The sequence below is a fragment of the Malaclemys terrapin genome, chromosome 1, assembly GCF_027887155.1.
Source record: "Malaclemys terrapin pileata isolate rMalTer1 chromosome 1, rMalTer1.hap1, whole genome shotgun sequence".
NCBI classification, from domain to species: Eukaryota; Metazoa; Chordata; order Testudines; family Emydidae; genus Malaclemys; species Malaclemys terrapin.
In genome coordinates this window covers 38,438,367-38,466,352 of record NC_071505.1, presented here as the reverse complement: position 1 = coordinate 38,466,352, position 27,986 = coordinate 38,438,367, and the positions used below count along the sequence as shown (strand labels likewise).

The window sequence follows — 27,986 nt, the reverse complement described above, 5'->3', positions numbered from 1 at the left end:
AGCGGAGCAGAGCAGCCGCGGGAGGGGAAGTGCCCGGCCGGCATTTTCCCGGACATGTTTGGCTTTTCGGCAATTCTCCCCGGATGGGGGTTTGATTGCTGAAAAGCAGGACATGTCCGGGAAAAAACGGACGTATGGTAACCCTAGAGAAAGTTCACTGGCGCCGAAGACGACCAGGAGCACCCAAGACTCACCACTGGACTGGAACTTTGCTCAGGACTCCTGAGCTCTGTGTGCAGACACATAGCACAGTCTGGAAGGGCAGACATTGAGCAACCACTGGGCCTGTGGGGCCTTGGCTTGGATGCAGCCCTGTCTTACTGCTCCTCCTATATTTCCCCTTATTGTTTTTCTCCTCTCATCCCTCTGTAAATAAATATTTCCCTTGTTATATCCACTGTACTTTTCCTGTGGGTGTGCGTGTGTTCACTCTGGGGGGTTTGGAACAGGTGCCCCTGGGGTGGAAGGGATTTCTCCTGCTGCATTCCTGCGCATGCCTTCTCTTGGCCAGAGCTGCCTGCAGAGCAGACTCCATCTTGGCCACGAGGGCGCTAAAGTTACATACACATTCCTCTAGGGGGCTCCAAAGCAGGACCTCACTGATCAGCTGCTGTGTCTGCACTGCACTGCACAGAGGAGACATTAAAAGGACCACACACACACACAAATCGAGCCTGTGCTTTTTTATGTTTCTTGATGATGTATACAGATAATCTGAGTAGTGCTGGTGGCTTGTGTGTGTGTGTGGTCTTTTAAAAAAGAACTGCAGGAAGGAGGGGGTTACCTGTGTTTTACATTAGTAATTCAGGTTTTGCCTGCCCTGAAAGACTTCATGGAGACTGGAGAACTAGTGAAGTGATGGCATCACAAAGTCAAGCAACTGAAAGTTGAGAGGGGATGTGGTTTTCATAGAGTCATAGAATGTAAAGGCAAAAGGGGCCATCAGATCATCCACTCTGACCTCCTGTATACCACAGGGCACCAACCCCACCCAACACCTGCATACTACACCCAACAACTGAAATTAGAACAGGGTATTACAGCTCTCAGGAGACCAAACTATTATGTGCTACAAGCAGAGAACAGAAGGGACCAAAGTGCACCAGTGCCAGTGGCCCCTGCAATGGCAGGAAATTGAGTAAGTGAGATATACCCACATAATCCTGACAAACAACCAATGCTCCACACTGCAGATGCAGAGGAAGACAAAAACTCCCCAAGGACACTTCTAATCTGACCTGGGGAAAAAATTCCTTCCTGACCCCACATACGACCCTGAGCATGTAAACAAGGACCAGGCAGGCTATAGGCCCCGAGTTTCTAATCTGCCGGGGGGTGCTCCCATCAGCTCCGCCCTTCCCTGCTCCCACTCCACCCCTTCCCCCAAAGCCCCACCCTTGCCCTGCTTCTTCCCACCCCTGCTCTGCCCCCGCCCCGCCTCTTCCCCACCCAGTTCTGCCCCCTCCCCCGAGTGCGCTGCACCCTCACTCATCCCCCCTCAGTGCCTCCTGATGCCACGAAACAGCTGTTCCGCGGCAGGAGGCTCTGATCAGCAGGGCCCACTGGTGGGCAAGAGGCACTGGGGAGAGAGAGAGAGAAGCATTGATAGGGGGGCTGCCAGTGGGTGCTGACCATCCACCATATTTTTCCCCGTGGGTGCTCCAGCCCCAGAGCACCCTTGGATTTGGCGCCTATGAGCCAGGCAAGCACCCAGGAGAGAGAACGCTCAGTGCCACCTCAGAGCAGCAGCCCACCTCATCCAGTTTTAATGGATTGTTTAAAACTCATTGGGGAAAATCCTGGCTCTATTGAAATTAATGGCAAAACTCCCATTAACCTGAGTGAGCCAGGATGCCACCCACTGTTCTGTTTGTTCTCGTCAACACCTATTTAATTTCAATTAAACAGCATTATGGGTAGAGATTCACCATGTCGTCCTTCAGTTAAGATGTAAGAGCTCCCAATACATCTTATAATTATAAGATTAAAAATCAAGCAGAAAACCCCCTTAAAAGCCTTTTAGCCCTTATTTATCAAAAAGATGTTTTAATTTTTAAAAAATCCTATGCATTTCACCTCTAAAATCTTACCTCTAGGGTTCTGAGATCAGTCCGAGTTTTGTCACTGACTTCATTGGGTGCAAGCACAGACCTTAAACGAGCACACACCCAGAACTTAGCCTTAAATACTGGCCTGCCAGTGGTTACTGGTGCACTTAGGGAGAGGGGAGGATTTAATAGAAAAGTAATTTTTATTAAAGTAATGCTTTTAATGCACCTTTAAATCTAAGACTTTGAGCTCTCCTCTCCCCCTGCCTTTCTTATGCAGTGCATCCAAATTTTCCATTGACTTCAATAGGAGTTCTATGCCCTCAAAGGCATTTATCCTTAACTCAGCTATTTCCCCCCCCCCCCCCCCCAAGAATTACACCAAAACCTCCCATGGTTTTCTTGCCATGTGTCAGAAAAACTTGGGCTACGAATGGCATTTTGGCATTAGCTCAGGTTCTCCTTTTCTTCTGGTTTAATTCAGACTCATTATTTGAAGAGAGCACCCTGTGATTTAATTGTTTCTATGCAGCAACAGGACTCTAGATAAAAGCAACATTTTCATCTTATCTTCCTCAGCTTTGTTCCATCATGGAACTTCTTTGTGTCTCTGGTGAACAGAAAGATTAAATTTTGCATGTCACACTGGCATTCTTTAATTTCTAACCTACAAAACTGTAGCAGAGTCTACTCACAGCAGGTGTGCCGTGGATCCCTGGATCCAGCATGGGGTAGCTGCTCTTCTCCTCCTTTGGTGGTCCCTGCCAACAGCTGCCCTGGCCCTGTAGTGGTCTGCCTCTTTCTGCGACTTGGCCATCCAGCCAGCTTACTTTTAGTCATGCCTCCTCTGGAAAAAAAAAAGCCATGCAAGTCAATGGTTTGGCACCCTCACACTGGAGGTTCACCCCAATGTCAGGCTTTTAGGGCCTGCCAGCCCTTGGCTCCAGGATCTTCACACTCCACCCTTTGTGGGCTGGGAGCGGAACCCAGGCCCACCCTCTACTCTGGGTTCCAGCCCAGGGACCCTGTATGAAGTCGAGGAAGTCTGTTTGTTCAGACCCTCTGATACATTCCTGAGCTACTTCCTACCATGACTAGTTAGGCCTTTCTCACAGTCTCTTCCCCCACTGACTCTTCTGCAGGTCTCAAAACAATAGGGGAGCCAAATTAGCTATAAAAACAAATGAAACAGGCCTACCTGTCCCAACGTGGCTCTGATCCTTAAAGGTATCTACATAGGCTCTATCCCTAGCTGGTTCTTCCTTCCAGGCAGCTTCAAGGACAACCTCTAGCCCCAGGCAAGCCTTCCTTCCCTGGGCTAGCTAAGGAGGTCTGTTCCAGCTCTCAGTGGGGGCTTGTCTACACTTAAAATGCTGCAGCTGCACTGCTGTAGCACTTCAGTGAAGACATTACCTATGCCTATGGGAGGGGTTCTCCTGTAGACATAGGGTACGCCACCTCCCCAAAAGGCAGTAGCTAGGTTGATGGGACAATACTGTATACAACTGGGGTTAGGTATCAGAGGGGTAGCCGTGTTAGTCTGAATCTGTAAAAAGCAACAGAGGGTCCTGTGGCACCTTTAAAACTAACAGAAGTATTGGGAGCATAAGCTTTCGTGGGTAAGAACCTCACTTCTTCAGATGCAAGTAATGGAAATTTCCAGAGGCAGGTATAAATCAGTATGGAGATAACGAGGTTAGTTCAATCAGGGAGGGTGAGGTGCTCTGCTAGCAGTTGCTAGCTAACTGGGGTTAGGTCGGGTTAACTGCATTGCTCAGGGGTCTGGATTTTTCATACCTTTGAGCGACATATCTATACCAACATAATTTCCTAGTGTAGACCAGGCTTTAGTGACCACTGAACTGAGCTTTTCCACTTTTATATCCTCCATCCAAGCTTGACACCTTGCACAGGTGTAACTAGGTAGGGCTGCTTGGGCCCACATTAACCCCTTCATGGTCAGTGTGGATCTTTATACCCCAGCAGACACCCTCCTCCTCAAGACAGTATCCAGGGTACTGGTATAAGAGGACAGATTCCTCTTCTCCCCCTGAAAAAAAACCCTGCATTTTGGTGTGCTTTCCTGCCCAGTCTTGGACCCAGAATGAGAAGGGCTTGAGGGACAGGTACCACTGCATTAACCAAGGGTTTGTGTCCATCCTGGGATTTATCCACCTGAGGGGGAAGTGATCTATAACTAGGAGGAACTGTTTTCCAAGGAGGTAATAGTGGAGCACAGCTATGGCAATCATAGGTGCTGACTTTCTAATGTGCCAGGGGGTACTCCCCCCGGCTCCACCCCAGGCCTTGTCCCCCCTCTACCCCTTCCTCCAAGGCTCCACCTCCATCCTGCCTCTTCCCACCCCTGCCCTGCCTCTTCCCACCTCCTTCCCCACCTCTTCCCCGCCCTGTTCCGCCCCCTCCCTTGAGCGCATCCTACCCTCGCTCCTCTGCCCCTCCCCCCCAGCGCCTCCTGCACACCGCAGAACTGATACGCAGTGGGCAGGAAGTGCTGGGAGGGAGGGGGAGGTGCTGATGGGGGGGCTGCCGGTGGGTGCTTAGCACCCACCATTTTTTTTCTGTGGATGCTCCACGGCTGGAGCCTCCCCAGAGTCAGCGCCTATGATGGCCATTTCACCACCAATCAATCTTTCTCAATGACGGAGCAGGCATTTCCCCAGGAAAATAGTTTCCAGTAATATACAGCACTGATGCTCCTCTCCATCTATTTCTTGGGACAATATTGCTCCCAATCCTACTTCTGAAGTGTCTGGTGCCCTACTTAGGCAATCCTTCAGTGGCTGGAAGGCCGTCTCATATTTCTTCAGATCAGTGACTCTTCCTAGGGTCTGCAAGAGAGGCCGCTACTGTGGAGAATCTATGTACAAATCTGCAGTAATACCCCATGATCCTGAGAAATCTCAGAACCTGTCTCTTCATTGTTGGACCAGAGTAGGTTTTAAACTTAGACATTGTCAGTCAGGGGCCAGACTTGGCTTTTCCGCAGTGCATATCCAAGTAAGTCATCTTCTACCTTCCCATTTTACAGGGTTTGCCATCAACCCAGCCTCCTTTAGAGACTGGAGGACTGTAACTTCTTGTTTTAGATGGGTTTCCCAGTCCCGTCTACAGATAACCACGTCACCCAAAGAGGCGTCATACAAACCATGAAGAGGGAGCCACTGGAAGGTGGCAGAAGCTCCATGGACACCAAAGGACATAGTTCAAAACTGGTATAACCCAAAGGCTAGAGAGAAGGCAATCTTCCCACAGGACTCTGGCATGAGTAGGATCTGCCAGTACCTCTTTGAGACAGGGTATACAAAAACCTGCACCAGAAAGGAAAGGGTTAAAGAGTTATTTTGGGCCCAAGCAGCCTCACCCTGCCACACCTGTAAAGTATGCATGGGCTGGAGGAGGAGTTTAAAAAGGGGACCAGAACAGCTCACTGGCAGGCAGCCAGTGGAGGTGAACAGACCTACATTCCCAGCTTCTCAGAGGAAGCACTATGGGAGGTTCGGTTGCCTGGGGCCACTGGCTATTGAGTCTCTGCCTGATCTGTTGAGGGAAGAAAATTCTGGACACCTGCAAGGTCTGGATTTATCCTTTGATTAATTTTGTTTAAATGTTTTCACTTTGCCCTTTTGTATAAAGAGACTGGTAGAAAGCAATCCAGGGGAAAAGCAGTACACCACTTTTGGGGTGCATAACCTTGCTGCCTACCACAGTACCCTGGATTTGAACCTGTGGGAGAGGGTGGGCCCAGGTTCCCCTGCCAACCTGCAGATTTGGCTGACTATGGAAAGCATACCCCAATATAAAGAATCTGCACCCTATAACAAGGAGGGTCAGAACTATAGGACCGTGATCCTATTGAGGCCCGGGGCCCCTTGCCTGACAGCAAGGCTATCCTTTGTTGGACTATTTGTACTCACCCAAAGGGATGAACGTAGTTTGTGACATGGCCAGAAGGCTGAGTCATGAAAAAGGATAGATCATAGCAAGGTAGGAGCAGCATGGAGTGGGGGTGCCAGGAATGAAGAGAACCTCTTACACCCTTGCCCAACTGCAAGGGGGTGCCTGGAGTTAGTGAACCCCCTTCAGAGGATTAATGTGGTGATATACTTCTCTGCATCCAGGCAGTCTAGGAATTCACTGACCCAAGGTATGTGATTCACATCAGACTTGGAAATGTCACTAACCTTCTGGAAGGAATGCAGAATCCATCTGGTTTGGAGACTGGTTCTACTGGGCTTCAGTAATCACTGTGAGATTCCTCAGTGACGCCCAATTCCAACACAGCCTGGAGCTCTTGCTTCACTATCTCATGCATCTTCCCCAGACTTGATGCCCTGGCTCCATCTGGACATAGTGCTGATTAGGTGGGTCTGGCCTGGCAGGGACAAAAATACTGTCAGGAAGGCAGTGACTACCTGCTTCATTTTCTCAGGGCAACTATATGGACTTTGGCCCCAATATGGTGGGTGCTTGTGGATTGAATTCTGGCTGTGTTGGACATGGTGCCATAAATAAGCCTTCCTGGGCCTTTCAGAGCTTCAAGAGATTTCCATAGTAAATTTGCATAATCTTCCACTTACCCAGTATTCTTATTTTATAGTTGGCCAGCCCCACATAATGTATTATTTCAGTGGTTCTCAACCAGGTGTCTGGGGCCCCCTAGGGGGCTGCAAGCAGGTTTCAGGGGGTCTGCCAAGTAGGACCAGTATTAGACTTGCTGGTACCCAGGGTAGAGAGCCCAAGTCCCACTGCATGGGGTTGAAGCCTGGAGCCCTGAGCACACCAATAGTCTGGCAACGTCACACTGGAGGTTCAGCGTAACTTCAGGCTTTTGGGGCCTGCCAGCCCTTGGCTTCAGGATCTTCACACTTCCACCCTTGGTGGACTGGGAGGGGAACCCAGGCTCTGGGTTCCAACCCAGGGACCCTGCAGAAGCAGAAGTCTGTTTGTTCAGATCCTCTGCCATATCCCTGGGCTGCTTCCTGCTAAGGCCTACAGCTCGGCTTTCCTCACAGTCTCTTCCCCCACTGATGCTTCTGCAGGTCCTAAAACAAAGGGGAATTAAACTAGTTATGCTAAACAAAAGAAACAAAGGTCTTGCACCAGGCCTACCTGTCCCAACATGGCTCTGACTCATAGGGGACCAGGGTACTGGAACAATTTATAGTGGGGGGTGCTGAGAGCCATTGAACCAAACTGTGAACCCTGTATATAATGAAAACCACTTCAAGTCAGGGGGTGCAGCAGCACCCCCTGCACGCCTAGTTCCAGCACCTATGTAGGGGCCTCTACATAGGTTCTAGCCACAGCTGGTTCTTCCTTCTCGGCTGTTTCAAGGTAGTTTCTGCTGAAGGTCTGATCCAAGCCCAGCCTTATTTCCAAACGCTAACTCAAGAGGTCTATTCCCTCTGTTAGTCAGCCACCACAGAACTGGGCTTTTCCTCTTTTATCTCCTCCCTCCAGGCTTAACACCTTGCACAGGTGTAATGGGGTGGGGCTGACTGGATCCACAGGCTCTCCTTAACCCCTTCCTGGTCAGTGTGGGTCTGTATATCCCATCGCAGAACACATACTCTAATTCACTTCTCTGTTGATGTAATTGACTCTGCACAATTCCTGGGCTAGAATATACTGAAATGCTGATACACCACTGCATAGGAAATCCAGTTTGTTGTCAGGTTTCCATATATAATAAATCCAAGTTATCATTTTATGTTTTCCAGGACAATGGCAATTCATAACTCCCTTCTGACTTGGTAAATGCAAGATTTTAAGGGTAAAATCCAGAAATGGGCACCCCTGCTGAGAATCTGCCACACAGCTTCATAGATTTCATAGGGGTTAAAGCCAGAAGGGACCATTCGATCATCTAGTCTGACCTCCTGTATATCACAGGCCATTAAATGTCACAATTACTCCTGTATTGAGTCCAATAACTTGTGTTTACATTTGGCTAACACATATCCTCCAAAAAGGCATCCAGTATTGAGTTGAAGACATGAAGAGATAGAGAATCCATCACTTCTTTGGTAGTTTGTTCCAATGGTTAACCACCCTCATGGTTAAAAAATTGTGCCTCATTTCTAATTTGAATTTGTCTGGCTGTATTATTGTTACATGTGATTCAAAATAATTAGATTGCATAAGAAGTTAGGGCAGAAAAGAAAAAGGTTATCCCTCTCTGGGATAGCTAAATATCTTGTTAAAAAAGAGATTATTAGAAGACTAAATTAAACAAAATTAAAATAAAGTTACATTAGCATCATCTTTCTGCATTTTCTCACTTGGCTCTCTTAATAGATACACTTGTACTCGACTGAACCTTTTTGCTTTTAACCTTGCTTTGTTTGTACACAACAAATAAGTTTTGGATCAAATCATAATTTTGTCTTGACTAATTAATTAATTATTAAGTTTGCCTTCTGAGGAATACCAGATATTAACTACTCAGTTAATGATGAAAACCAACCAGAAATGAGATCAGAACCCACAGCTCTCTGTACTGAAGAGAGGCATCTCCAGGCAGCAAATATAGTTGTTTTTTAAAAAGAAATGTTTATCTTAAATTAGCCACTAGAGGGAGCATAAACCTCCCCTTAAATGTAATGGAAGCATTGTAGAGCAGGGGTCACTTCAGGCTGAGAGAAAGCACCTTTGACATGATCCCTTGTCAACAAATTGTTTCATCCTTTGAGACAACATGGCATGCTCTCCATCTGGGATTTCTAGCAGCATGACTCCCACTGGACAGCTATCAGTAGCAGCTCTCCTAATGCTAGGCACCAGACCTGCTAGAATCTACAGTTAGAGATGATTGGTGGGTGAAGACAAACACAGGACAATGGGAAATGGGGGTGAGAGAGGGTAGAGGGCAAAAGTGGAGAAAGAAAACCAAAGAACACAAGACAGAGGAGAAGACAAAAAAGGACAGAAGAGGCAGAAGGATGAAAGACAAAACATACATCCCTCCAGTCAGCCACAGACTAGAAAAATTGCCTCCAGAAAACTGAATTGAGGTATCAGAGGTGGCAAGAGTTTGTGGACAAACTGAATAGTTTTACGGAAGGTAAGCGAACAAACAAATCAACTGGGACATCAGTTATTTTTTTTTAATTTACCCTGTTTGTCATCACTAAGAAATGTCTGAAGTAACCCCTGATATACAGTAGCATGTGGTCTCTGCCAGCATTGTGGTAAACAATGTCAGTAAACGTTAGGCAGGGATCTACTGCTACTTAGTCCTGAAAAAACTAGGTTATCTCAATCTGCCTATAAATATCCATGCACATCTGTAGGAGTGTATAACTATTCTGTGTATAGCACAATTGGGCCGTGGTCCATGACTGGGGTTCCTAGGCACTATCACAGTACAAATAAATAAATAATAATGGGATTACTCATATGTTTAAACTTACAGATGTGTTATGTTTCTTCCTGAATCAGGGCCTTAGGGCTTGATCCAAAGCCCACTGAAGTCAATGGAAAGACTTCCATTAACTTCATAAGTAGGCTTGGCAGCATAGGATTTTATTTTGTTAATAATTTTGACAGATATCAATGTTTATTTTTAAGATTTTATTTCCCTATTTTTATCCATTTAAAATTTCACAGTTGAGGAAATTAGGAAGGGTGTCAGACAACAGTGGGGGGTAAAACAATAATTTAATGACAATAAATGTTGAGAAACAAAGTGAATGCTTCATAAATTGTTAAAACACAAATTGTCAACATCACATGCAGAATATACAAAGTAAATATTCTTAAAACATACTTTAAGTTCTCAAGCAGTTTCTTACTTTGCCTGTCTGCGACTTTTGAGTATCATCAATGGAAATATTTTTTCATCGGTTTATTTGGGTACAGTGAAATAGATGTCTTCAGCTAAAAATCTAATCCTTCGTGCATATTCATAATCTTTTATTTACATACAGCAATATTAAATGAAGCTCTATTGTTTTGACAGTATGGGCCACATTTATGCAAACATTTACACACAAGAATAACTTTCTGTAGGTGAAGAGTCTCTGTCTCATGAATTCCATTGGTTAGTAAATATAAACAGGGATACTTGAAGGTTTAATTGTTTTTAGCTAGCAATAATTTAGTCATTGGACTTTTTGTACAATAAATAAGAGAAGATTGGGGAGAGCCAATACTGTTAGAATGGCACCTTTTCTAAATATTTATTTTCACTTTAAGAACGATTGGTGAAGAGCTCCCTGTTACTAACCAGGAGTATTCTGATCCATAAATCCCAACTTTTTCCCTGTTCTATTTTAAAGGGTCACTTGATTCTTGGTGATAGGATCATGTAAACCAGGAATGTATGGAACAGATGTTTTATTGCATCTGGGTGCCTGAGCCTTGAAAGAAGACTGGAAGAAAGGTTGAATTTGCTGCTGATATTTATATTTTACTCTTATTTTTTTGTCTCAATCTCATGAGATAATCACACACACCAAAATTGGAACTTTGGGTGTGAATGTCAGGATACTTGATTAGTTTGAGCCAGAATGTTAATTCCTATGTTCCCTCGATAGATCCTGAGATAAAGAGAGACTAGCTTCTGCAGGAGGTACTTATTCCATAGACAAAAACTGTTTCTGAAAATCCTAAGAACTACACCTTGGAAAAGAACTGTAAGAAAACCTACTGATTGTTATTATTATATGTATGACCTTCTTGACAATGTGAAGCTGCTATCAGTTGCTCCTTATTTGCAGCTCTTTGCTAAAGGCAATCACATGTAAGCTGAAGATGTGGAACAAGAACATTTTCCATCTGAAACCACTGGACCAAGAAAACTGTGAATTGCTTTTTTTGGTGGTGTATTTCCTGAGAAAGGTCAGGATTTATAAGGGGAAGGGGGGAAAAAAAAAAAACCCTGTTGGAAAGGAATCATACTATGGAAAATGGTGAAAAGCTACCAGGTGAACACGAAGAACAGGTGCCTTCTAACAGTGACAGAACCTTTCTTCCAATGAAGGCTTGAAAAATAAGGCAAGACAAGTTCAGTTGCCTTCCAAACTTGCTGCACTTTTTAGGAAATGAAGGCTACAAATGGACAGCAATGCATGATGTCTATTACACAAACATGAATAATTGCTTTAAATCCGTGTTCACAGACTGCGTACCACAGTTAATGAAGATGCCCTCTAAGTGCTTTGCTAAACACATTGACCTGGCTGCTAACAAGAAAAATGTGACACTTACCTACTTAAGGAACCATACTGAAGATGTTAATAAAGAAGACTCTGCAGACACCGTCCATTGATGACAACGATCAACAGCATTTCTCAGCAAAAGTCAACCAAAAACCTCTGTATATGAATTCTGTTGTTCACCTAATAGCTCACTAATTATGAAGTGGAATAATTGGCAATGGAATATTTGAGTGCTTGTAAATTTGACCAAACCTAGTTTAAATTGGGAACTTGTGTTCATAGAGTACACATGTGCTGGTTCCCTATCACAAGGATAAACTAAAATCAAGTTCTGTACAAAATGACCTCTCCTAGAAGTGGTAATAATGACTGGAACTGTTTTACAGATGATTCCTGTGCTGCTCTGCTAGCTGTACCTGGAATCATTCCAGCATGCTTTGAACTGCTGAATGTAGAGCCGTGAGATGAGGCATTTTTGTGCCAAATTATCTCTTTTTACTAGATGGTTTTCCATCAGCCATCAGAGATATCATCAAGGAACTTAGACTCTAGCTTACTGAATATACCAGATTCATGACAGAAACATGGAGCTCTGCAAGGTCTACGATAACACACTTGATATTATAATAGAGTATGCAGAAAAATGGGCTGAGAAGATGCAGAATGAGAAGTTCCTCTGTCACAACTCTCAAGGCTTAATTCTTGAGTCCACTCTTACTGCTTTGTACCAGCATGGTTGCATTTTATATCCATTTTGCACTGCTGTAAATGATTATACAAGGTGCAAAAAAAATGGAGAATCGGGCACTATGTATTATAGCCCCTGAGGCTAGTCTGCTAGCTTGCTATATTGCCTAATGTGTTTTCTTCATTGGTTTGATTATATTGTTAGGGATTTTGTTTATACCAAATTCCAGTATATATTCTCATAATATTTAGCTGTAGCACAAGGAACCTACAGGTATATGTCCTGTATGATTAAGCTAGAGTAAGTTAGCATAAGTGTTTGTAACCTTTGGCATAGATAAATGGCCTACCACTTTTTGTCCTTGAGGAACTGCATGGAAAACCGAACAGAGAACTGCATGTGTTTACCATGAGTCTGGAACAGACCGGTAACCACAGGGAACACTGCAGAACATGTAAGTCATGATTTAGGCCAAAGGTAACGGTTTTGGAGATGAGATTCATACATATTAATATTGATTATATGTCATAATGTGTTAGCCTATAGAATAAGTGTATCCGAAGATTTATGAGGAAATAAGATTTGGGCATGGTAGGTTGGGCACTGATATGAATATTCAGGGCATTGCCAGGACCCTATAAAAGGGCAAACAACAATGCAGAGGGGATCACTCTTTCTATCAAGCTATCAGCTCAGCTTTGGCAATATAGCTTAGCTACTCAACATTCGAACCTGATCTCGACCAACTTGGGGAGCCTGGACCATCAAATTCATCGGTCATGCCAGAGATGAGGCAGACACCTAGTATGGAAAATTTCAGCCTAAACAGTTAAAGTTTGGCAAAGAACGACAAGCAACTGAAAAGTGTCTTATAAAGGGAAGTATTGGCCAGTCTTAACTACGGGTGATGCTACCAGCAGCCTCTAATTCTTGTACAATGCTGTGGTACAAAATTATGATGATAAGCACTTGATTAATCATGATAGACTGTGATCCTGAGTGACAGTTTCCAAGGACAGGAATAACAACATTTAAGAAAATCATTAAGGCTGCCAGGGCATGGGCTGCATACCTAGTGGGTGGAACAGGACCTTGCCTGCTGGTTGTAGTGGCAGTTTGGAGTAATGGCAAGCACAGAGTCAGGGTAAAGAAGCCAGCCAAAAGTGAGAACTGGAGCCATGATTAGGGTTACCATATTTCAGCAAGCAAAAAAGAGGACGGGAGGAGCCCCGCCCTAGCCCCGCCCCTGCCCCTCCCACTTCCCGCCCCCCCAGAACCCCAACCCTCCCCCCGTTCCTTGTCCCCTGACTGCCCCCTCCTGGGACCCCTGCCCCTAACTGCCCCCCAGGACTCCACCCCCTATCTAAGCCTCCCTGCCTCTTGTCCCCTGACTGCCCCAACCCTTATCCACACCCCCACCCCCAGACAGACCCCTGGGACTCCCACGCCCCATCCAACCACTCCCCACCCCCTGACAGCCCCCCCCAGAACTCCCAACCCATCTAAACCCCTCTGCTCCCTGTCCCCTGACTGCTCCGATCCCTCTCCCCACTCCTGCCCCCTGACAGCTCCCCCCAGAACTCCCACCCCCCCACACCCCCCGCTCCTTGTCCCCTGACTGCCCCCTCCTGGGACCCCTGCTCCTAACTGCCCTCCAGAACCCCACCCTCTACCTAAGACTCCCTGTTCCTTGTCCCCTAACTGCCCCCTCCTAAGACCCCCCCCAACTGCCCCCCAGGACCCTACCCCCTACCTGTACCCTGACTGCCCAAAACTTTCTCCACTCCCCCCAAAAGCCCCCCCATGAACTCCCCCATTTCTTGACTGCCCCCTCCAGAACCTCTCTGCCCCTTCTCCAACCCCCTGGCCCCCTTACCCTGCTGCTCAGAACAGGGTGTTGGGCTCTGTGCGAGCCGGACACGTGGCTGCGCTCCCCAGCACAACAAAACCCAGTCCCTGGCCCTGCACAGTGCTGCCGGAGCCGGGCTGCAGGGGAGAGCTGCCGGCTCAGAATGCAGGGCGGCGCTCCTCTACAGCTGCTCCGGAGTCCAGCCCGGGACTTTCCTGCAGCCCTCCCAGCCGCTCGCTCTGCTCTGCTGGGGGAGGGGGGAAATCCTGGACATTTTGAGTTATTTACAAATTCCCCCCGGACGCTATTTTTAGCACAAAAAGGAGGACATGTCCGGGTAAATCCAGACGAATGGTAACCCTAGCCATGATTGGGAACGCCAACCCGAAAGGTAAGCCAAAGTTAGGGTCAAGAAGTCAAGCCAAAGGTTGGAGCCTGAATCAGAATCCGGGCAGGGAGGCAAGGATTAGACTGAAGCAGGCAGGAATCAAGGCTGGAGCAAGGAACGAAAGCAGGGTAAGTTCAGCTACAGGTGTGGTACTGGCTGAGCAGCCACTGTGCTGCTGCCACTGCAAAGCTCAAGTAGCAGGCTGCTGGCTCCCCTGCCCAATCAGGAAGTGCGACCATTTGAAGAAGGTTCATTGGCCTGTGCTCCTGACAAAATGCCCTTATTGGGCAACTAAGCAAGATTCTCCATCGCTGAACTGTACATGAATATTGTTGGCAAATTAGTGCAATGACTGAAGGAAAGATACTAATGTGAGGTACTGCTTGTACACAGTGTACTGTCTTTGACTAGTACTTGACATATTAGTGATGTTTTGCTTGAGGACAGTGCAGTTTTGCTCCAGTAATTCAAAGCAGCCATAAAGTTTGATAGATCTGGACACCCAAGGATTGGGAAATCCTCTGGTAATGTAATGTCATGATAGTGATTCCTACACTATGTAGCAATTCCTGTGGTGCAGGAAAGATGGCTGAATTAGAGGGGGGCATATAGTGGAAATTCCCATGCTGCGGTTATCTAAAACTCCTGGAGTAGCCCCTTAGGATCCTAAGGCTGTTATAATTTACACAGGAATCCACCAGGGATCTTATACCAATTCCTGGCCAGCTCCAGGATTGAGAAAACAGAAAGGTGGCTTAAAACCAACTTTTCCTTTCTCCCACATCCAGTCTTATCCCAAGCACAGCTCAACTGCACTGGTGAGAGGAGGGGAGGATGTAGGCCTACATGTATACATGCTTGTGACACACTCATTGACCAGCATCAAATATAAGTTCACATATATCATTATGAGGAGGTGGATGAGGCTTTTTTTAAACAGCTAACAAAATCATCCGAAGCACAGGACATGGTGGTGATGGGGGACTTCAACTACCCAGACATCTGTTGGGAAAATAACAGCAAGGCACAGATTATTCAAGAAGTTCTTGGAATGTATTGGAGACAGTTTTTTTATTTCAAAAGGTGGAGAACGCTACTAGGGGAGAGGCTGTTCTTGATTTGATTTTGCCAAATAGGGAGGAACTGGTTGAGAATTTGAAAGTGGAAGGCAGCTTAGGTGAAAGCGATCACGATTCTAAGGAATGGTAGGAGAGAGAACAGCAAAATAAAGACAATGGATTTCAAGAAGGTAGATTTTAGCAAACTCAGGGAGTCGATAGGTAAGATCCCATGGGAAGCAAAAGGGCAAAAACAATAGAAGACAGTTGGCAGTTTTTCAAAGAGACATTATTAAGAGCACAAGAATAAACTATCCCACCGCATAGGAAAGACAGGAAGTATGGCAAGAGACCACCCTGGCTTAACCAGGAGATGTTCAATGATCTAAAAATAAAAAAAAAATAAAAAAAGTGTCCTGCAAAAAGTGGAAACTAGGTCAAATTACAAAGGATAAATATAAACAACTAACACAAGTATGTAGGGACAAAATTAGAAAGGCCAAGGCACAAAATGAGATCAAACTAGCTAGAGACAGAAGGTAACAAGAAAACATTCTACAAATATATTAGAAGCAAGAGGAAGACCAAGGACAAGGCTCAGGGCTTGTGCGAAAGCCACAATCTAGCCCATTATGACATCTGTTCAGGATCAAGTGAGAAAAGACAACGGATTTGAAAGAAGCAAGTCTTTTAAATTCAAATAGTTTCAAAACCAACAAAGGTAAAAAGATGGCAGACTATTATGACAATCAAGTGGAAGAGCGAATAGATCTTTGCTGGGTGACCTTTCTAAATGCAACAGAACATGGAAATCCCATTTATGCATATGTGTATATAGGTAAATATAGATTAGTGTCATGTGACTTATGGACTGTCAGTATGCCTGGCTGCTGACAACACTCATTATTACATAGGACCCAATTCTGTGAAACACTGAATGCCCTCAACTTCCAATAAAGTCAGTGGGACATGAGAGGGACCAGTAATTTGTAATCAGCACTTCCTGATTACAAATTAGGCCAAGAGTCTGGTAAATGTTTAACATGCACTGGTCTTCCCTAAGCTGTTTCCAGGCCAGGAAAAGAGAAGCCTAAGTGTTTTATTCTTTTTTTACATCTGGGATTTATATTACCAGCTCTTGCCAGCCATTTAACTATCCCCTATGTGGTTGGATGGGCTAGCATCCAGATGTATTTGAAAATGTCCAGTGTTTAAATAATTGGAAAGAGCATTGAGTTTGCCTTGATTGTTAGACTTGCTCAAGGCATTGATCATGGATATTCTTTGGAGCTGTTGCAAGGCTTATACTTTACATCCAGGATTTAATGTTGTATTATATTTTAAGGTTAAAGAAAACATTACATGTAAATCATTAATCCTCAGATTTTCTTGTATTTGCTATTAATAGTACAAGCAGCTGATCTACAAGGTAGATTGCTATTTTTTTCAGGTCATTTCATTTAGCTATATGAGAAACTGAGGTAACCACTCTTTTTATTGCTGCTTCTTGAGGCACATTACCAAGGAACTTAAGGCCAGGCTCTGCCCGAAGATCACACTTGCTCTAGGCAAGGTTGTCAAACCCCCTGCTCAGCTGTGCAGGGTAGAAGGGTCCCCTTCACCCTCCTGCTCAGATTGTCAATCTAGCTGTCAGGACCAGATCTGACACCCAGTACTCTCCTGTGCAAACAAGTGGGCAGGGAGATGGCAGAGGGGATGGAGAGTGAGTGAAAACCCAGCCTCCAACCAGCCCCGAGTGCATACAGCATAAAAGCTGCTCCATGAAAACAATTGAAGTAACATAAGACTTTTCTGTACTTGAAACACTCACTATAGCGTAGTGGTTCTCAACCTCTTTACCATCGTGGGCCACACATGCAGTTCTCTAGGTGTTATGTGGGCTACATCCACACAACATATATACTCCCTGTATGGCCCTGAGGATGTCACGTGGGCCACAGCTGGGTGCTGATTGGGCTGCAAGTGGTTAAAAACCACTGCTATAGCAACAGGAGCGGTTCTCCTGTCGGCATAGTTAATCCACCTCCCTGAGAGGCAATACGTAGGTCAATGGAAGAATCCTTCCGTCGACCTACTGCTGTCTACACCAGGGGTCAGGTCAGCTTAACTATGTTGCTCAGGAGTGTGGATTTTTCATACCCCTGAATGGCGTAGCTGGGTTCACTTAACTTTTGTATGTAGGAAGGGGGCCTTACTCTCACCTCAGAGCAATGGGAGAGCAGGGGAGCAATTGAATTCTCTGAGTCACACTTCGTTCTCTGGTGTGTTCTGGGCATGGTGCAGCTATGTGGTACCACTTACTCATTGGGAGATTGTAAAGTTACAACAAAGCCCCCGATAAATAGTCCTGTTTTGTTCAATTTTGTACAAAGGTATCACTCATCAGATCTAAGGGGAGCAGAATATGATGTAAACAATCAAAGGGGTCAACTCAAATGAAGTAGTACCTTCCTATGGGCCTACTTTACTCACACTGCATAGCATGTTGCTTCACTAATAGTTCCATTGAAGTCAATGGGACTTGTGGAGTTAGGTGGTACCCAACATGAGTAAGGGTATCACTCATTCTCAAAATGTGGACCTGTGATGGGTTCGGTCACAGAGACCCCCTTGGGACTGTCACCTGATATGCTGAGATTACCTCTGAGCCAGTTTTCCCTGACAGCTTGGGACTCCAGAACCCTGCCTTGTTAACCAAGACACGCTAGCCTGCTACACAGACCCAGGTCTGGTCCACACCCCCAAAGCTGCAGATTTTAACCAAAAACTGTTCAGCAGGTCACCTACCTTCAGCACCCAGACACCCAGTTTCCAATGGGATCCAAACTCCAAATAAATCCGTTTTACTCTGTATAAAGCTTATACAGGGTAAACTCATAAATTTTTGTCTGCCTTCTATAACACTGATAGAGAGATATGCACAGCTGTTTGCTCCCCCAGGTATTAATTACTTACTCTGGGTTTACTAATAAACAAAAGTGATTTTATTAAGTATAAAAAGTAGGATTTAAGTGGTTTCAAGTAATGACAGAACAAAGTAAAAAGAAGAACAGGAGTACTTGTGGCACCTTAGAGACTAACAAAGTCACCAAGCAAAATAAAGCAAAAACATTCAAGTGTAAGCCCAATACATTAAGAAACTGATTACAGGTAAAATCTCACCCTCAGAGATGTTCCAAAAAGCTTCTTTCATAGACTAGACTCCTTCCTAGTCTGGGCCTAATCCTTTCCCCTGGTACAGTCTTCGTTAGTTCCAGCAGACATCTTGGGTGGAAAACAGGGGCATTCTCGTGACTATCAACCCCCTTTGTTCTGTTCCAGCCACTTTTATAGCTTTGGCACAAGGTGGGAATCTTTTGTTTCTCTGGGTCCCCACCCCTCCTTCTAAATGGAAAAGCACCAGGTTTAAGATGGATTTCAGTATCACGTGACATGTTTACATGTCCTGTGAGACCTCAGCCTCCATTCTTCCAGGGCTGGCCTGCACCCACCCAGGAAGGTTTGCAAGTAAACAGACCATTTACAACCAATTATCCTAGTCAATGGGAGCCATCAAGCTTCCAAACCACCATTAATGGCCCACATTTTGCATAAATTACAATAAGACCTCAGAGTTATACTTGGTATTCCTAGTTTCAGATACAAGAATGATATATTCATACAAATAGGATGAACATACTCAGTAGATTATAAGCTTTGTAATGATACCTTACAAGAGACCTTTTGCATTAAGCATATTCCAGTTACATTATAGTCACACTCATAAGCATATTTCCATGAAACATTATGGAGTGCAAGGTCACAGGACCATCTTTTTGTTCTGTGTTTGTCCAGCACCCACCACAATGGGGTCCTGGTCTGTGACTGTTGCTCGTAAGTGCTTCCATTGTACAAATAAATAATATCAGCAATATACAGTGATGGCATAGAACAACTTGTCAATACCTCAGGATTTACAGCATTCCTTTGTAAGTAACTTCATGAAAATCTTGTTTTGTGACCTAAGTGAACCTAGTTTGAGGATGTGAAAGTGCTTTACTAATTTAATTAAGCCTCACAAAATCCCTATCATGCAAGGAAGTATTATCATCCATATTTTACCGATAGATTAAATGAGGCACAAAGTGGTTAAGTGACTGCCAAGGGTCAGACAGCAAATCAGTGGGAGAGGAAGGAAAAGAATGCAGATCTCCTGACTTCCAGTCTTATATTCTAACCACTAGATATTCTCCTGTCATAGCAGTTAGAGGTTACATTTCAGATAAATAAATAGACTGAGTAAAGAAAAACACTATTCACTTCTTGATTATATCAGTAATTTGGTAAGTAACGGAAGAGATTTGAGCTATATTTTACAGCTGTTTCTCACAAATGCTTTGGTTTAGATCACTCTGTAAAACTAGTCACTTTACAGCATTTAATCTTACAGCAGTTTCCTAAAATGGTCAAAAGAAAATGTGGGTTTTCCCCCAAATTATTGAAATAAAAAAAAATCTGCATGTAGTAAACCAAAACTTTAGAAACTGACACAATATCATAGTTACAGTCAGCCACCCATGAAGCTTGAAATCTCATTTATCCACCAGATATTGTCAATATTCAAGGAAATGTAAACATGTAGACACTGTGTAGACTGACCTTCAAGGGTTGTGAGTTCAATCCTTGAGGGGGCCACTTGGGGATCTGGGGCAAAATAAGTACTTGGTCCTGCTAGTGAAGGCAGGGGGCTGGACTCAATGACCTTTCAAGGTCCATTCCAGTTCTAGGAGATGGTATATCTCCATTAATTATTATTATAGACCAAATCTCAGGCCAAGTGGTTTTGAGGGAGAAAGAAATGATAAAACTGTTGGAAAAAACTGCTCTGAAGACTGCTATAGACTGCTGAGAGAGACAAATGAGTCATAGAAGAGCTAATTGTTAGTTATGAGGAAAAAACAGTTCTCCTGACTGTGACGAACTGGGACTGTTCTTGCTGGGGTGTGGGAATGCTGACAGGGGAGTGTGACTAGGATGGTCTGCATCAGAGGATGGGAGTCGGCCCGAGGGAACATACCTGAGCTTGTAACATGAGAACCCAGGAGGGGGTTGGAGGTCAGGTGACTCCGGGGCCCGGGAAACTGAACAAAGGCTGTGGGAGGGGTCGCTGAAAGCAGAGTGCTGGAAGCAGGCTGGAGAGATGGCTGGGAGGCAGAGATGGCTCTGACCCCCCAAGGGGGGTGGGCTGGCATGCCCTGGGACCCCAAGCTGGACCTAACTGAGGGGGGCCCTGTTGTCTGTGCCTGCAAGACCTGTCTTGGACTGTATTCCTGTCATCCAAATAAACCTTCTGCTTTACTGGCTGGCTGAGAGTCATGGTGAATCGCAGGAAGCCGGGGGTGCAGGGCCCTGAGTCCCCCAATACTCCGTGACAACTGGTGGCAGCGGTGGGATCTACTGCACCCCGTGGACGGCGCTTCCTGCAGTAAGTGACTGGGGAGCAGTAAAACGAAGGGGGATTGACGGAGACCAGGCCGGCTGAAGAGTGGGAGAGAGACGGTTATTACCCCTGGGAGTGTGTGACCAGCGAGAAGGACTTTTGCAGTAACAGGGTCCCCCGGGGGGATCGCAGCAAGTGGTCCCAGGGGCGGAGGAGTCTGCAGCTTGACCCTGGCAGAGAGGCGGTGACCTCGAGAAGGGCTGGCACACTAGGGGTCCCCCTGGGAACTGTGGGGAGCTGTGAGCACACAGGCCGGTGAGTGGCCAGCAGGAAGATGTATGCCAAGCGGCTTAAGAGCGACCTGGTGGAGCTGTGCAAGCAGAGGCGGCTGCGCATTGGGAGGCTCACCAAAGAACAGCTCATTGCCCAGCTGGAGGCGGAAGATCGCGCGAATGAACTGATCCCTGTGTCTCAGGGAAGCAGCCTGGCAAATGCAGCGCAGGCACCAGTGTCTGTCCCAGCTGGGAGTGGTCAGCCGGCTGCTGAGGGCTTCCCGAGACCCCTCCTTCCTATGCCTAGGGGAAGGGTGGGGAGGAGCCCAGCAAATACCGAAGGCGCCGTGACCCCCCCCAGCCAGCAGGGGATCCCCCCGGCGAAGCCCGCCGGCCAGCAGAGGATCCTCCTGGCGACGTTCGGCATCCGTGGAGCGGAATTGGCTGGAATGGGAGAAAGAGCTAAAACTGAGAGAGCTGGAGGATCGTGAACAACAGAGACAGCATGAACGGGAGGAGAAAGAGAGACAGAGACAGCATGAACGGGAGGAGAAAGAGAGACAGAGACAGCATGAACGGGAGGAGAAAGAGAGACAGAGACAGCATGAAGAGAGACAGAGACAGGAGAATGAGAGACAGCGTCAGCATGACCTGGAACTGGCGAGATTGAAGGGCAGCGAACCCCCGGCTGCGGTGAGTGAGGGGGGACCCGGGACTGCACGGAGCTTTGATAAGTGCATCATGGCCCCATACAAGGAGGGGGAGGACATGGATGACTTCCTGGAGGCCTTTGAGACGGCCTGCGAGCTGCACCGGGTTGATCCCGCGGACAGACTCTGGGTCCTTACCCCCTTACTGGACCCCAAAGCCGTGGCATTGTACCGCCAACTGGGAGAGGCAGAGAAAGGGGACTACGAACTATTCAAAAAGGCCCTGCTACGTGAGTTTGGGCTGACTCCTGAGATGTACCGGGAAAGGTTCCGGAGTCAAGATAAAACCCCTGAGATCTCATATCTGCAACTAGCCGTCCGCATGGAAAGATACGCCAGCAAGTGGGCTGGTGGGGCCCACACGAAGGAGGACCTGATTAAACTGCTGGTACTGGAGCAACTGTATGAGCGGTGCCCCTCCGACCTGAGGCTGTGGTTGGTGGACAGAAAGCCAGAGAACCCGCGACACGCCGGGCAGCTGGCTGATGAGTTTGTAAAGAGCCGGTCAGGGGGTGGCAGGGAGGAGCCCCAAAGGAACAGGCCTGCCGCGATGCAGAGAGAGAGTCACCCTGGGACCTCCCAAAGGGGGAATATGGGGAATCCCCTCCCACGGGGAATGCCCAGCGTCAGGGACAACCGACCGGCTCGAAGGGACCCACAGGACATGAGCTGCTATTACTGCGGCCGAAGAGGCCACGTTCGGGCCCAGTGCCCCAAGCTCAAGGACAGACTGAGCAGACCGAACCCGCATAGGGTTAACTTGGTAGAGGCCCAGACGGACGAGGGGCAGGCTTCTCACGCCAGAGGGGCTGGCAGCTTATCAACTGCTCAAGAGAGAGAAGGGCCCCAGGCCAGCTCCTCTAGGGGGCTGGATGCCCCAGACTCAGGGTTTTTGGTTTATACGGTGGGCGCGGGGCTGTCCCTCCGGAGAGAGTACTTTGTTCCCCTGGAGGTGGATGGGAGGAAGGTCAATGGATACTGGGATACGGGCGCAGAGGTGACGCTGGCCCGGCCCGAGGTGGTGGCCCCAGATCAGGTGGTGCCCAACTCCTACCTGACCCTGACGGGGGTGGGCGGAACACCAGTCAAAGTGCCCGTGGCAAGGGTACACCTGAAGTGGGGGGCCAAGGAGGGCCCCAAGGATGTGGGGGTACACCCGTATTTGCCCACTGAGGTATTGATGGGGGGGGACCTGGAGAACTGGCCAAGCAACCCCCAAAAGGCACTGGTTGTGACCCGCAGTCAGAGCCAGCGAGGGGCCCTGCGCCCTGGCCTTGGGGGGGGGTGCCTTGCCTTAGGCGCAGGACCCTAACCTGGTGGGGAGGGAACGCCCAGGGACACGGCTCAGGGAGGCTGCAGCTTCAGACCCAGCGGGCGAGAAAGAGCAGGTGGCCATCCCTGTCCCAGCTGCTGAGTTCCAGGCCGAGTTGCAGAGAGATCCCTCCTTGCGGAAGATAAGGGACCTGGCCGACCTCAATGCGGTACAGACCATGGGACGAGGTGGCCGGAAAAGGTTCCTGTGGGAGAAGGGGTTCCTGTACCGAGAATGGGCTCCCCCAGGGAAAATGGAGTCAGGGGGGATCAGGAGGCAGCTGGTGGTACCCCAGAAGTATCGCTGCCAGCTGCTGTGCCGGGCCCATGACATTCCCCTCTCAGGGCACCAGGGAACCTGGCGTACCCAGCAGAGGCTGCTACGGAGCTTTTACTGGCCTGGGGTCTTTGTTACTGTCCGACAGTACTGCGGATCCTGTGACCCCTGTCAGAGGGGGAGGAAGGCCTGGGACAAGGGGAAAACAGCTTTAGGACCCTTGCCCAGCAATAAGGATCCTTTCCAGAGGGTGGCCAAGGTTAAAAGGGCAGCTCTAAACCAAGAGAGCCCAAAGCACAGACCTCCAGACTGGAGCGCTGGGAGAAGACCACAGCCCAGTTGGAACCCCAGAGGTATGGGGGTGGAAAAAGGGCACAGGCCGCATAAACCTTCCCACATGCGAACTGCGAGTGCCATCAAGCACCCCGACCTAAGGGGGGGGCGTGAAATTGAAGGGGCCTGGTGTAATTCCCACCAAGGAACTGGAGGGATGCGGGGGCATCCATGGGAACGGGGGTAGGTTCGAACTTCCCCAGGTCACTGGCTAAAGTGACCCCGCTCAGTTCGGTCTCGAAGGGGGGAGAGATGTGACGAACTGGGACTGTTCTTGCTGGGGTGTGGGAATGCTGACAGGGGAGTGTGACTAGGATGGTCTGCATCGGAGGATGGGAGTCGGCCCGAGGGAACATACCTGAGCTTGTAACATGAGAACCCAGGAGGGGGTTGGAGGTCAGGTGACTCCGGGGCCCGGGAAACTGAACAAAGGCTGTGGGAGGGGTCGCTGAAAGCAGAGTGCTGGAAGCAGGCTGGAGAGATGGCTGGGAGGCAGAGATGGCTCTGACCCCCCAAGGGGGGTGGGCTGGCATGCCCTGGGACCCCAAGCTGGACCTAACTGAGGGGGGCCCTGTTGTCTGTGCCTGCAAGACCTGTCTTGGACTGTATTCCTGTCATCCAAATAAACCTTCTGCTTTACTGGCTGGCTGAGAGTCATGGTGAATCGCAGGAAGCCGGGGGTGCAGGGCCCTGAGTCCCCCAATACTCCGTGACACTGACATCTGTAAATTCACAGTTCAGTTCAAGTGGAACATCTGCAGACTTCTGTGGTTATTCATAACCAATGCACAAACTGGAGACAGGCCTAGAATGAGGCAATATATTTCCCCCCAACCAATACTTTACATAGCTAATGTGGGTTTAAATGTTGAAAAACTCAAGTTTTCCCCATTCCCATTTCCCCTCCTCATACTTGGGGACAGGATCAAGCCACACCACCCCTATTCTTCATCCCACCCACCCTTTTGCTTTGACCCATGGTCCAAGTATATTTTAGGTAGCCATTCAAAGAGGGCAGTGATGGGACCTTACTCCCCATAACTCCCCAAAGAAGCCATGTAGAACTAAGGCATAATTCTTCCCACTGTGATGGGTGGAATGGGTATTGTGACATCTTACTCAGGGTACCCAGAACTGTGAACCCCTGTGTACCTCTCTCAGGGTACATCTACACTACAGCGGGGAGTCGATTTAAGATACGCAAATTCAGCTACGTGAATAGCGTAGCTGAATTCGACGTATTGCAGCCGACTTACCCCGTTGTGAGGACGGCGGAAAAATCGACTTCTGCCGCTTTTTGTCGGCGGCGCTTACTACCACCTCCGCTGGTGGAGTTAGAGCGCCGATTCGGGGATCGATTGTCGCGTCCCGATGGGACGCGATAAATCGATCCCCGAGAGGTCGATTTCTACCTGCCGATTCAGGCAGGTAGTATAGACCAGACCTCAGCCTCAGCAACTGAGAGTTTTGCAGCTGCTAAAACACACCAGCTTGTCTGCCTTGCCAGCAAACTCTTCAGTCCAAACCTTGCCTTGTTGGTAACAATCAGTGAACCCCAATTCGCAGGTCCCCAGAGATGTCTCTTCGCAGTGTCTAGTCCCTCTCATTGGACACTCACAGAAGTAAAGTTTGCTGCTTCCAAAGAGGCAGAGTACACACCAGTCTGTTTGGCTAACTGAGGACTCACCCTATAATTTAATACACAGCATTGAGATGGTTTTGTAATAAACAAGAATAAGTTTGTTAAAGATTTAAGTGATACTAAGCAAGAATAAAAGACAGGTCTGGTTACAAACAAAATACACTTTCTAGTGACTAAAACTTAATTTCAGCAAGTTACAATCTTGCCATAAAAACCTCTACAGATGGAGATTCCACCACCTCCTTAAGTAACCCATTCCAGTGCTTCACCACCCTCCTAGTGAAATAGTTTTCCCTAATATCCAACCAATCCACACTACAACTTGAGACCATTGCTCCTTGTTTGGTCATCTGCCACCACTGAGAACAGCCTAGTTCTATCCTCTTTGGAACCCCCCTTCAGATAGCTGAAAGCTGCTATCAAATCCCCCCTCACTCTTCTCTTCTCAGACTAAATAAGCCCAGTTCCCTCAGCCTCTCCTCATAAGTCATGTGCCTCAACCCCCTAATCATTTTTGTTGCCCTCCACTGGACGCTCTCCAATTTGTCCACATCCTTTCTGTAATGGGGGGCCCAAAACTGAATGCAGTACTCCAGATGTGGCCTCACCAGTGCTGATTAGAGGGGAATAATCAGTTCCCTTGATCTGCTGGCAATGCTCCTACTAATGCAGCCCAATATGCCATTAGCCTTCATGGCAAAAAGGGCACACTGATGACACATATCCAGCTTCTCAGCCACTGTAATCCCCAGGTCCCCTTTTCCCCCATTGTTTGCAGGTATCTTCTGGTTTCATCAGAAGAGAACTGAAATGTGATGGCTCTAATAGTAACAGCGTCTCATTTCTTTACTTCTCCCGTCAGCTTGAATGTTACCTGCCTTTTCTCCTTTCTGTTTAAAATATACCTCTTCAGTTCTGACCATATAAAAGCCTGGAGGACAAGAGGATATTCTGATATATTGTTTTATTATTTCATTCTGAAGGACCAGATTCTCAGTTGGTGTAAATGGATGTAGTTCCATTGCTCTTCCACTGCTGAATTCCATTAATGTCAATGGAAATATGCCAATTTACATCCAGGCTCTAGCCCAAAGGGCTCAGTTTTTGCTACTCCCTGCCCCAAAGATGAAATATTTTTCTTCCAGTGCAGCTGGCTTGGGGGGTGGGGGGAGGGGGGAAATCATGCTTTCTTTGTCCAGGAAGCATTGCTGATGCTGATCCCTTGTGATGGTGGCTTTAAGCATCTTACAACTGTGGTAGGGTTGATTATGTATTTATAGAGAGGTTAAACTGTATTTTTCCAGTTATGTCAATGAGGACCTGCTCTTTTTAGCCTCCAGTTTTGAGATTTCAGACATGCTTAGCCTATATCCATATAGCTTCTGTCAGGCATATGACCTCCTACAGTTAATTGTGGATACTGGCATTGTGACATGAGAAGAAGTTTAGACATTATATAGTGTAATCTATTGTAGTGTACCCTGGCAGACAGGAGGGGAATAGGAGTAATCTCTACTTTAGAGGCTGAAAATCCTCAATATTCCTCTGAGATTCAGGTCTGTGTCATGTTAGAGATTTTGAAACTGATAAACCAAGTGCCAGCTCTGGCCAAGGCTGTTGATGTTATCTAAGAACTGACAACCACTGACAAACAGTAAAAGTCAGTATTTTTACTGATTTCAGTGGAGCTACTCCAGATTAACCTAGGGTGAAAATGAGGGCAAATCTGAACCAGAATTTACATTATGGAAGAAGGAATCAGGTTAACAAAAGTTCTAACTGTGCAGACTCTCAAAATTATACACATCAGGATTCTTTTGCCAACTGTTATTAAAAAGCTAATAAATATTTTGTAAAAGTAATAGCATAATATGAGAAATGCAGGTATTAAAGATAGAGATAGAAGACACTTCCCTGCCTGAAGGCACTTGGCATTCAGTTTTATGTCTCACAATTCACCTGAGGAATATCTGTATCCAATGAACTGATATCACTGTGATGAACCTAAATAAAAGAGTAAGTAATAGATTGTCACATACTTTGTGTGTTTTTGCCAGAACACATTAAGAAGAAACGGACTCCGGCTCAAGTTCCATGAATCACTAGTTCCTAAAATTCAATGGGGCCCCTGGATAGGGCACTGGACAGAACTGGGTTTTATTCCCAGCTGCCTGTGATCTTGCTTCACCTTTTGTCTGTATTACCTATTTAAATTGTAAACTCTTGGGGGCAGAGAGTGTTTTTTGCTGTGTTTGTAAAGTGCACCATGGGGTCCCACCTGACTTGACCCTCTAGGTGCTACTGTAGTACAAATAATGTCTATTAATGAACATTCTTGCATAACTATTTTTTTCTCTTATTGCTCATGCTTATCTCCAGGTAAATAAAGTTAATGCTTAGCAAAGCAAAAACAGGAAGAAAGATTTCCTGTACACTTAATAATTACTCTATGGTAAATAAATCATGTTCACCTTGACTGTATGGCTTTAGGATTTGTTTCTAGGAAGTGTCCTATGTTTGATCAAACATAGGAAATAAAATGAAAAAAAACCTAATGACTTATTTGTATGTTTTCTTTAAAAATATTTTGAGTAGGCCTCTGTTTTAGTGCTTAGAATTAAAATCAGAACCAGTAACTACAAAGGGCTAGTTCCTTTGCTGAATGTAATCCCATACCACTCTAGATTCTGACAAATATTAATCTTGTGGCTCCAGCAGCAGAACCTTTTCATTTGCTAGTGCAGTTCAAAGGCGAGAGAGAAAACAATCGATCTGACATATACTCCTC

The 27,986-nt window shown here is 46.8% G+C and overlaps 1 protein-coding gene and 1 pseudogene across 1 annotated transcript in view; one reads left to right on the top strand and one right to left on the bottom strand.

Annotated features, from left to right (window-relative positions):
• Nucleotides 1-2,857, bottom strand: part of TRABD (TraB domain containing) — a 62,002-nt gene extending 59,145 nt beyond the window's left edge. Inside the window, exon 1 of the mRNA XM_054022328.1 lies at nt 2,744-2,857. The gene's annotated coding sequence lies outside the window, so the exon portion shown is untranslated. The remainder of the gene's footprint in view (nt 1-2,743) is intronic.
• Nucleotides 2,858-10,820: 7,963 nt separating this feature from the next.
• On the top strand, nt 10,821-12,057 carry LOC128830453 (kinesin-associated protein 3-like; annotated as a pseudogene).
• Nucleotides 12,058-27,986: the final 15,929 nt, after the last annotated feature.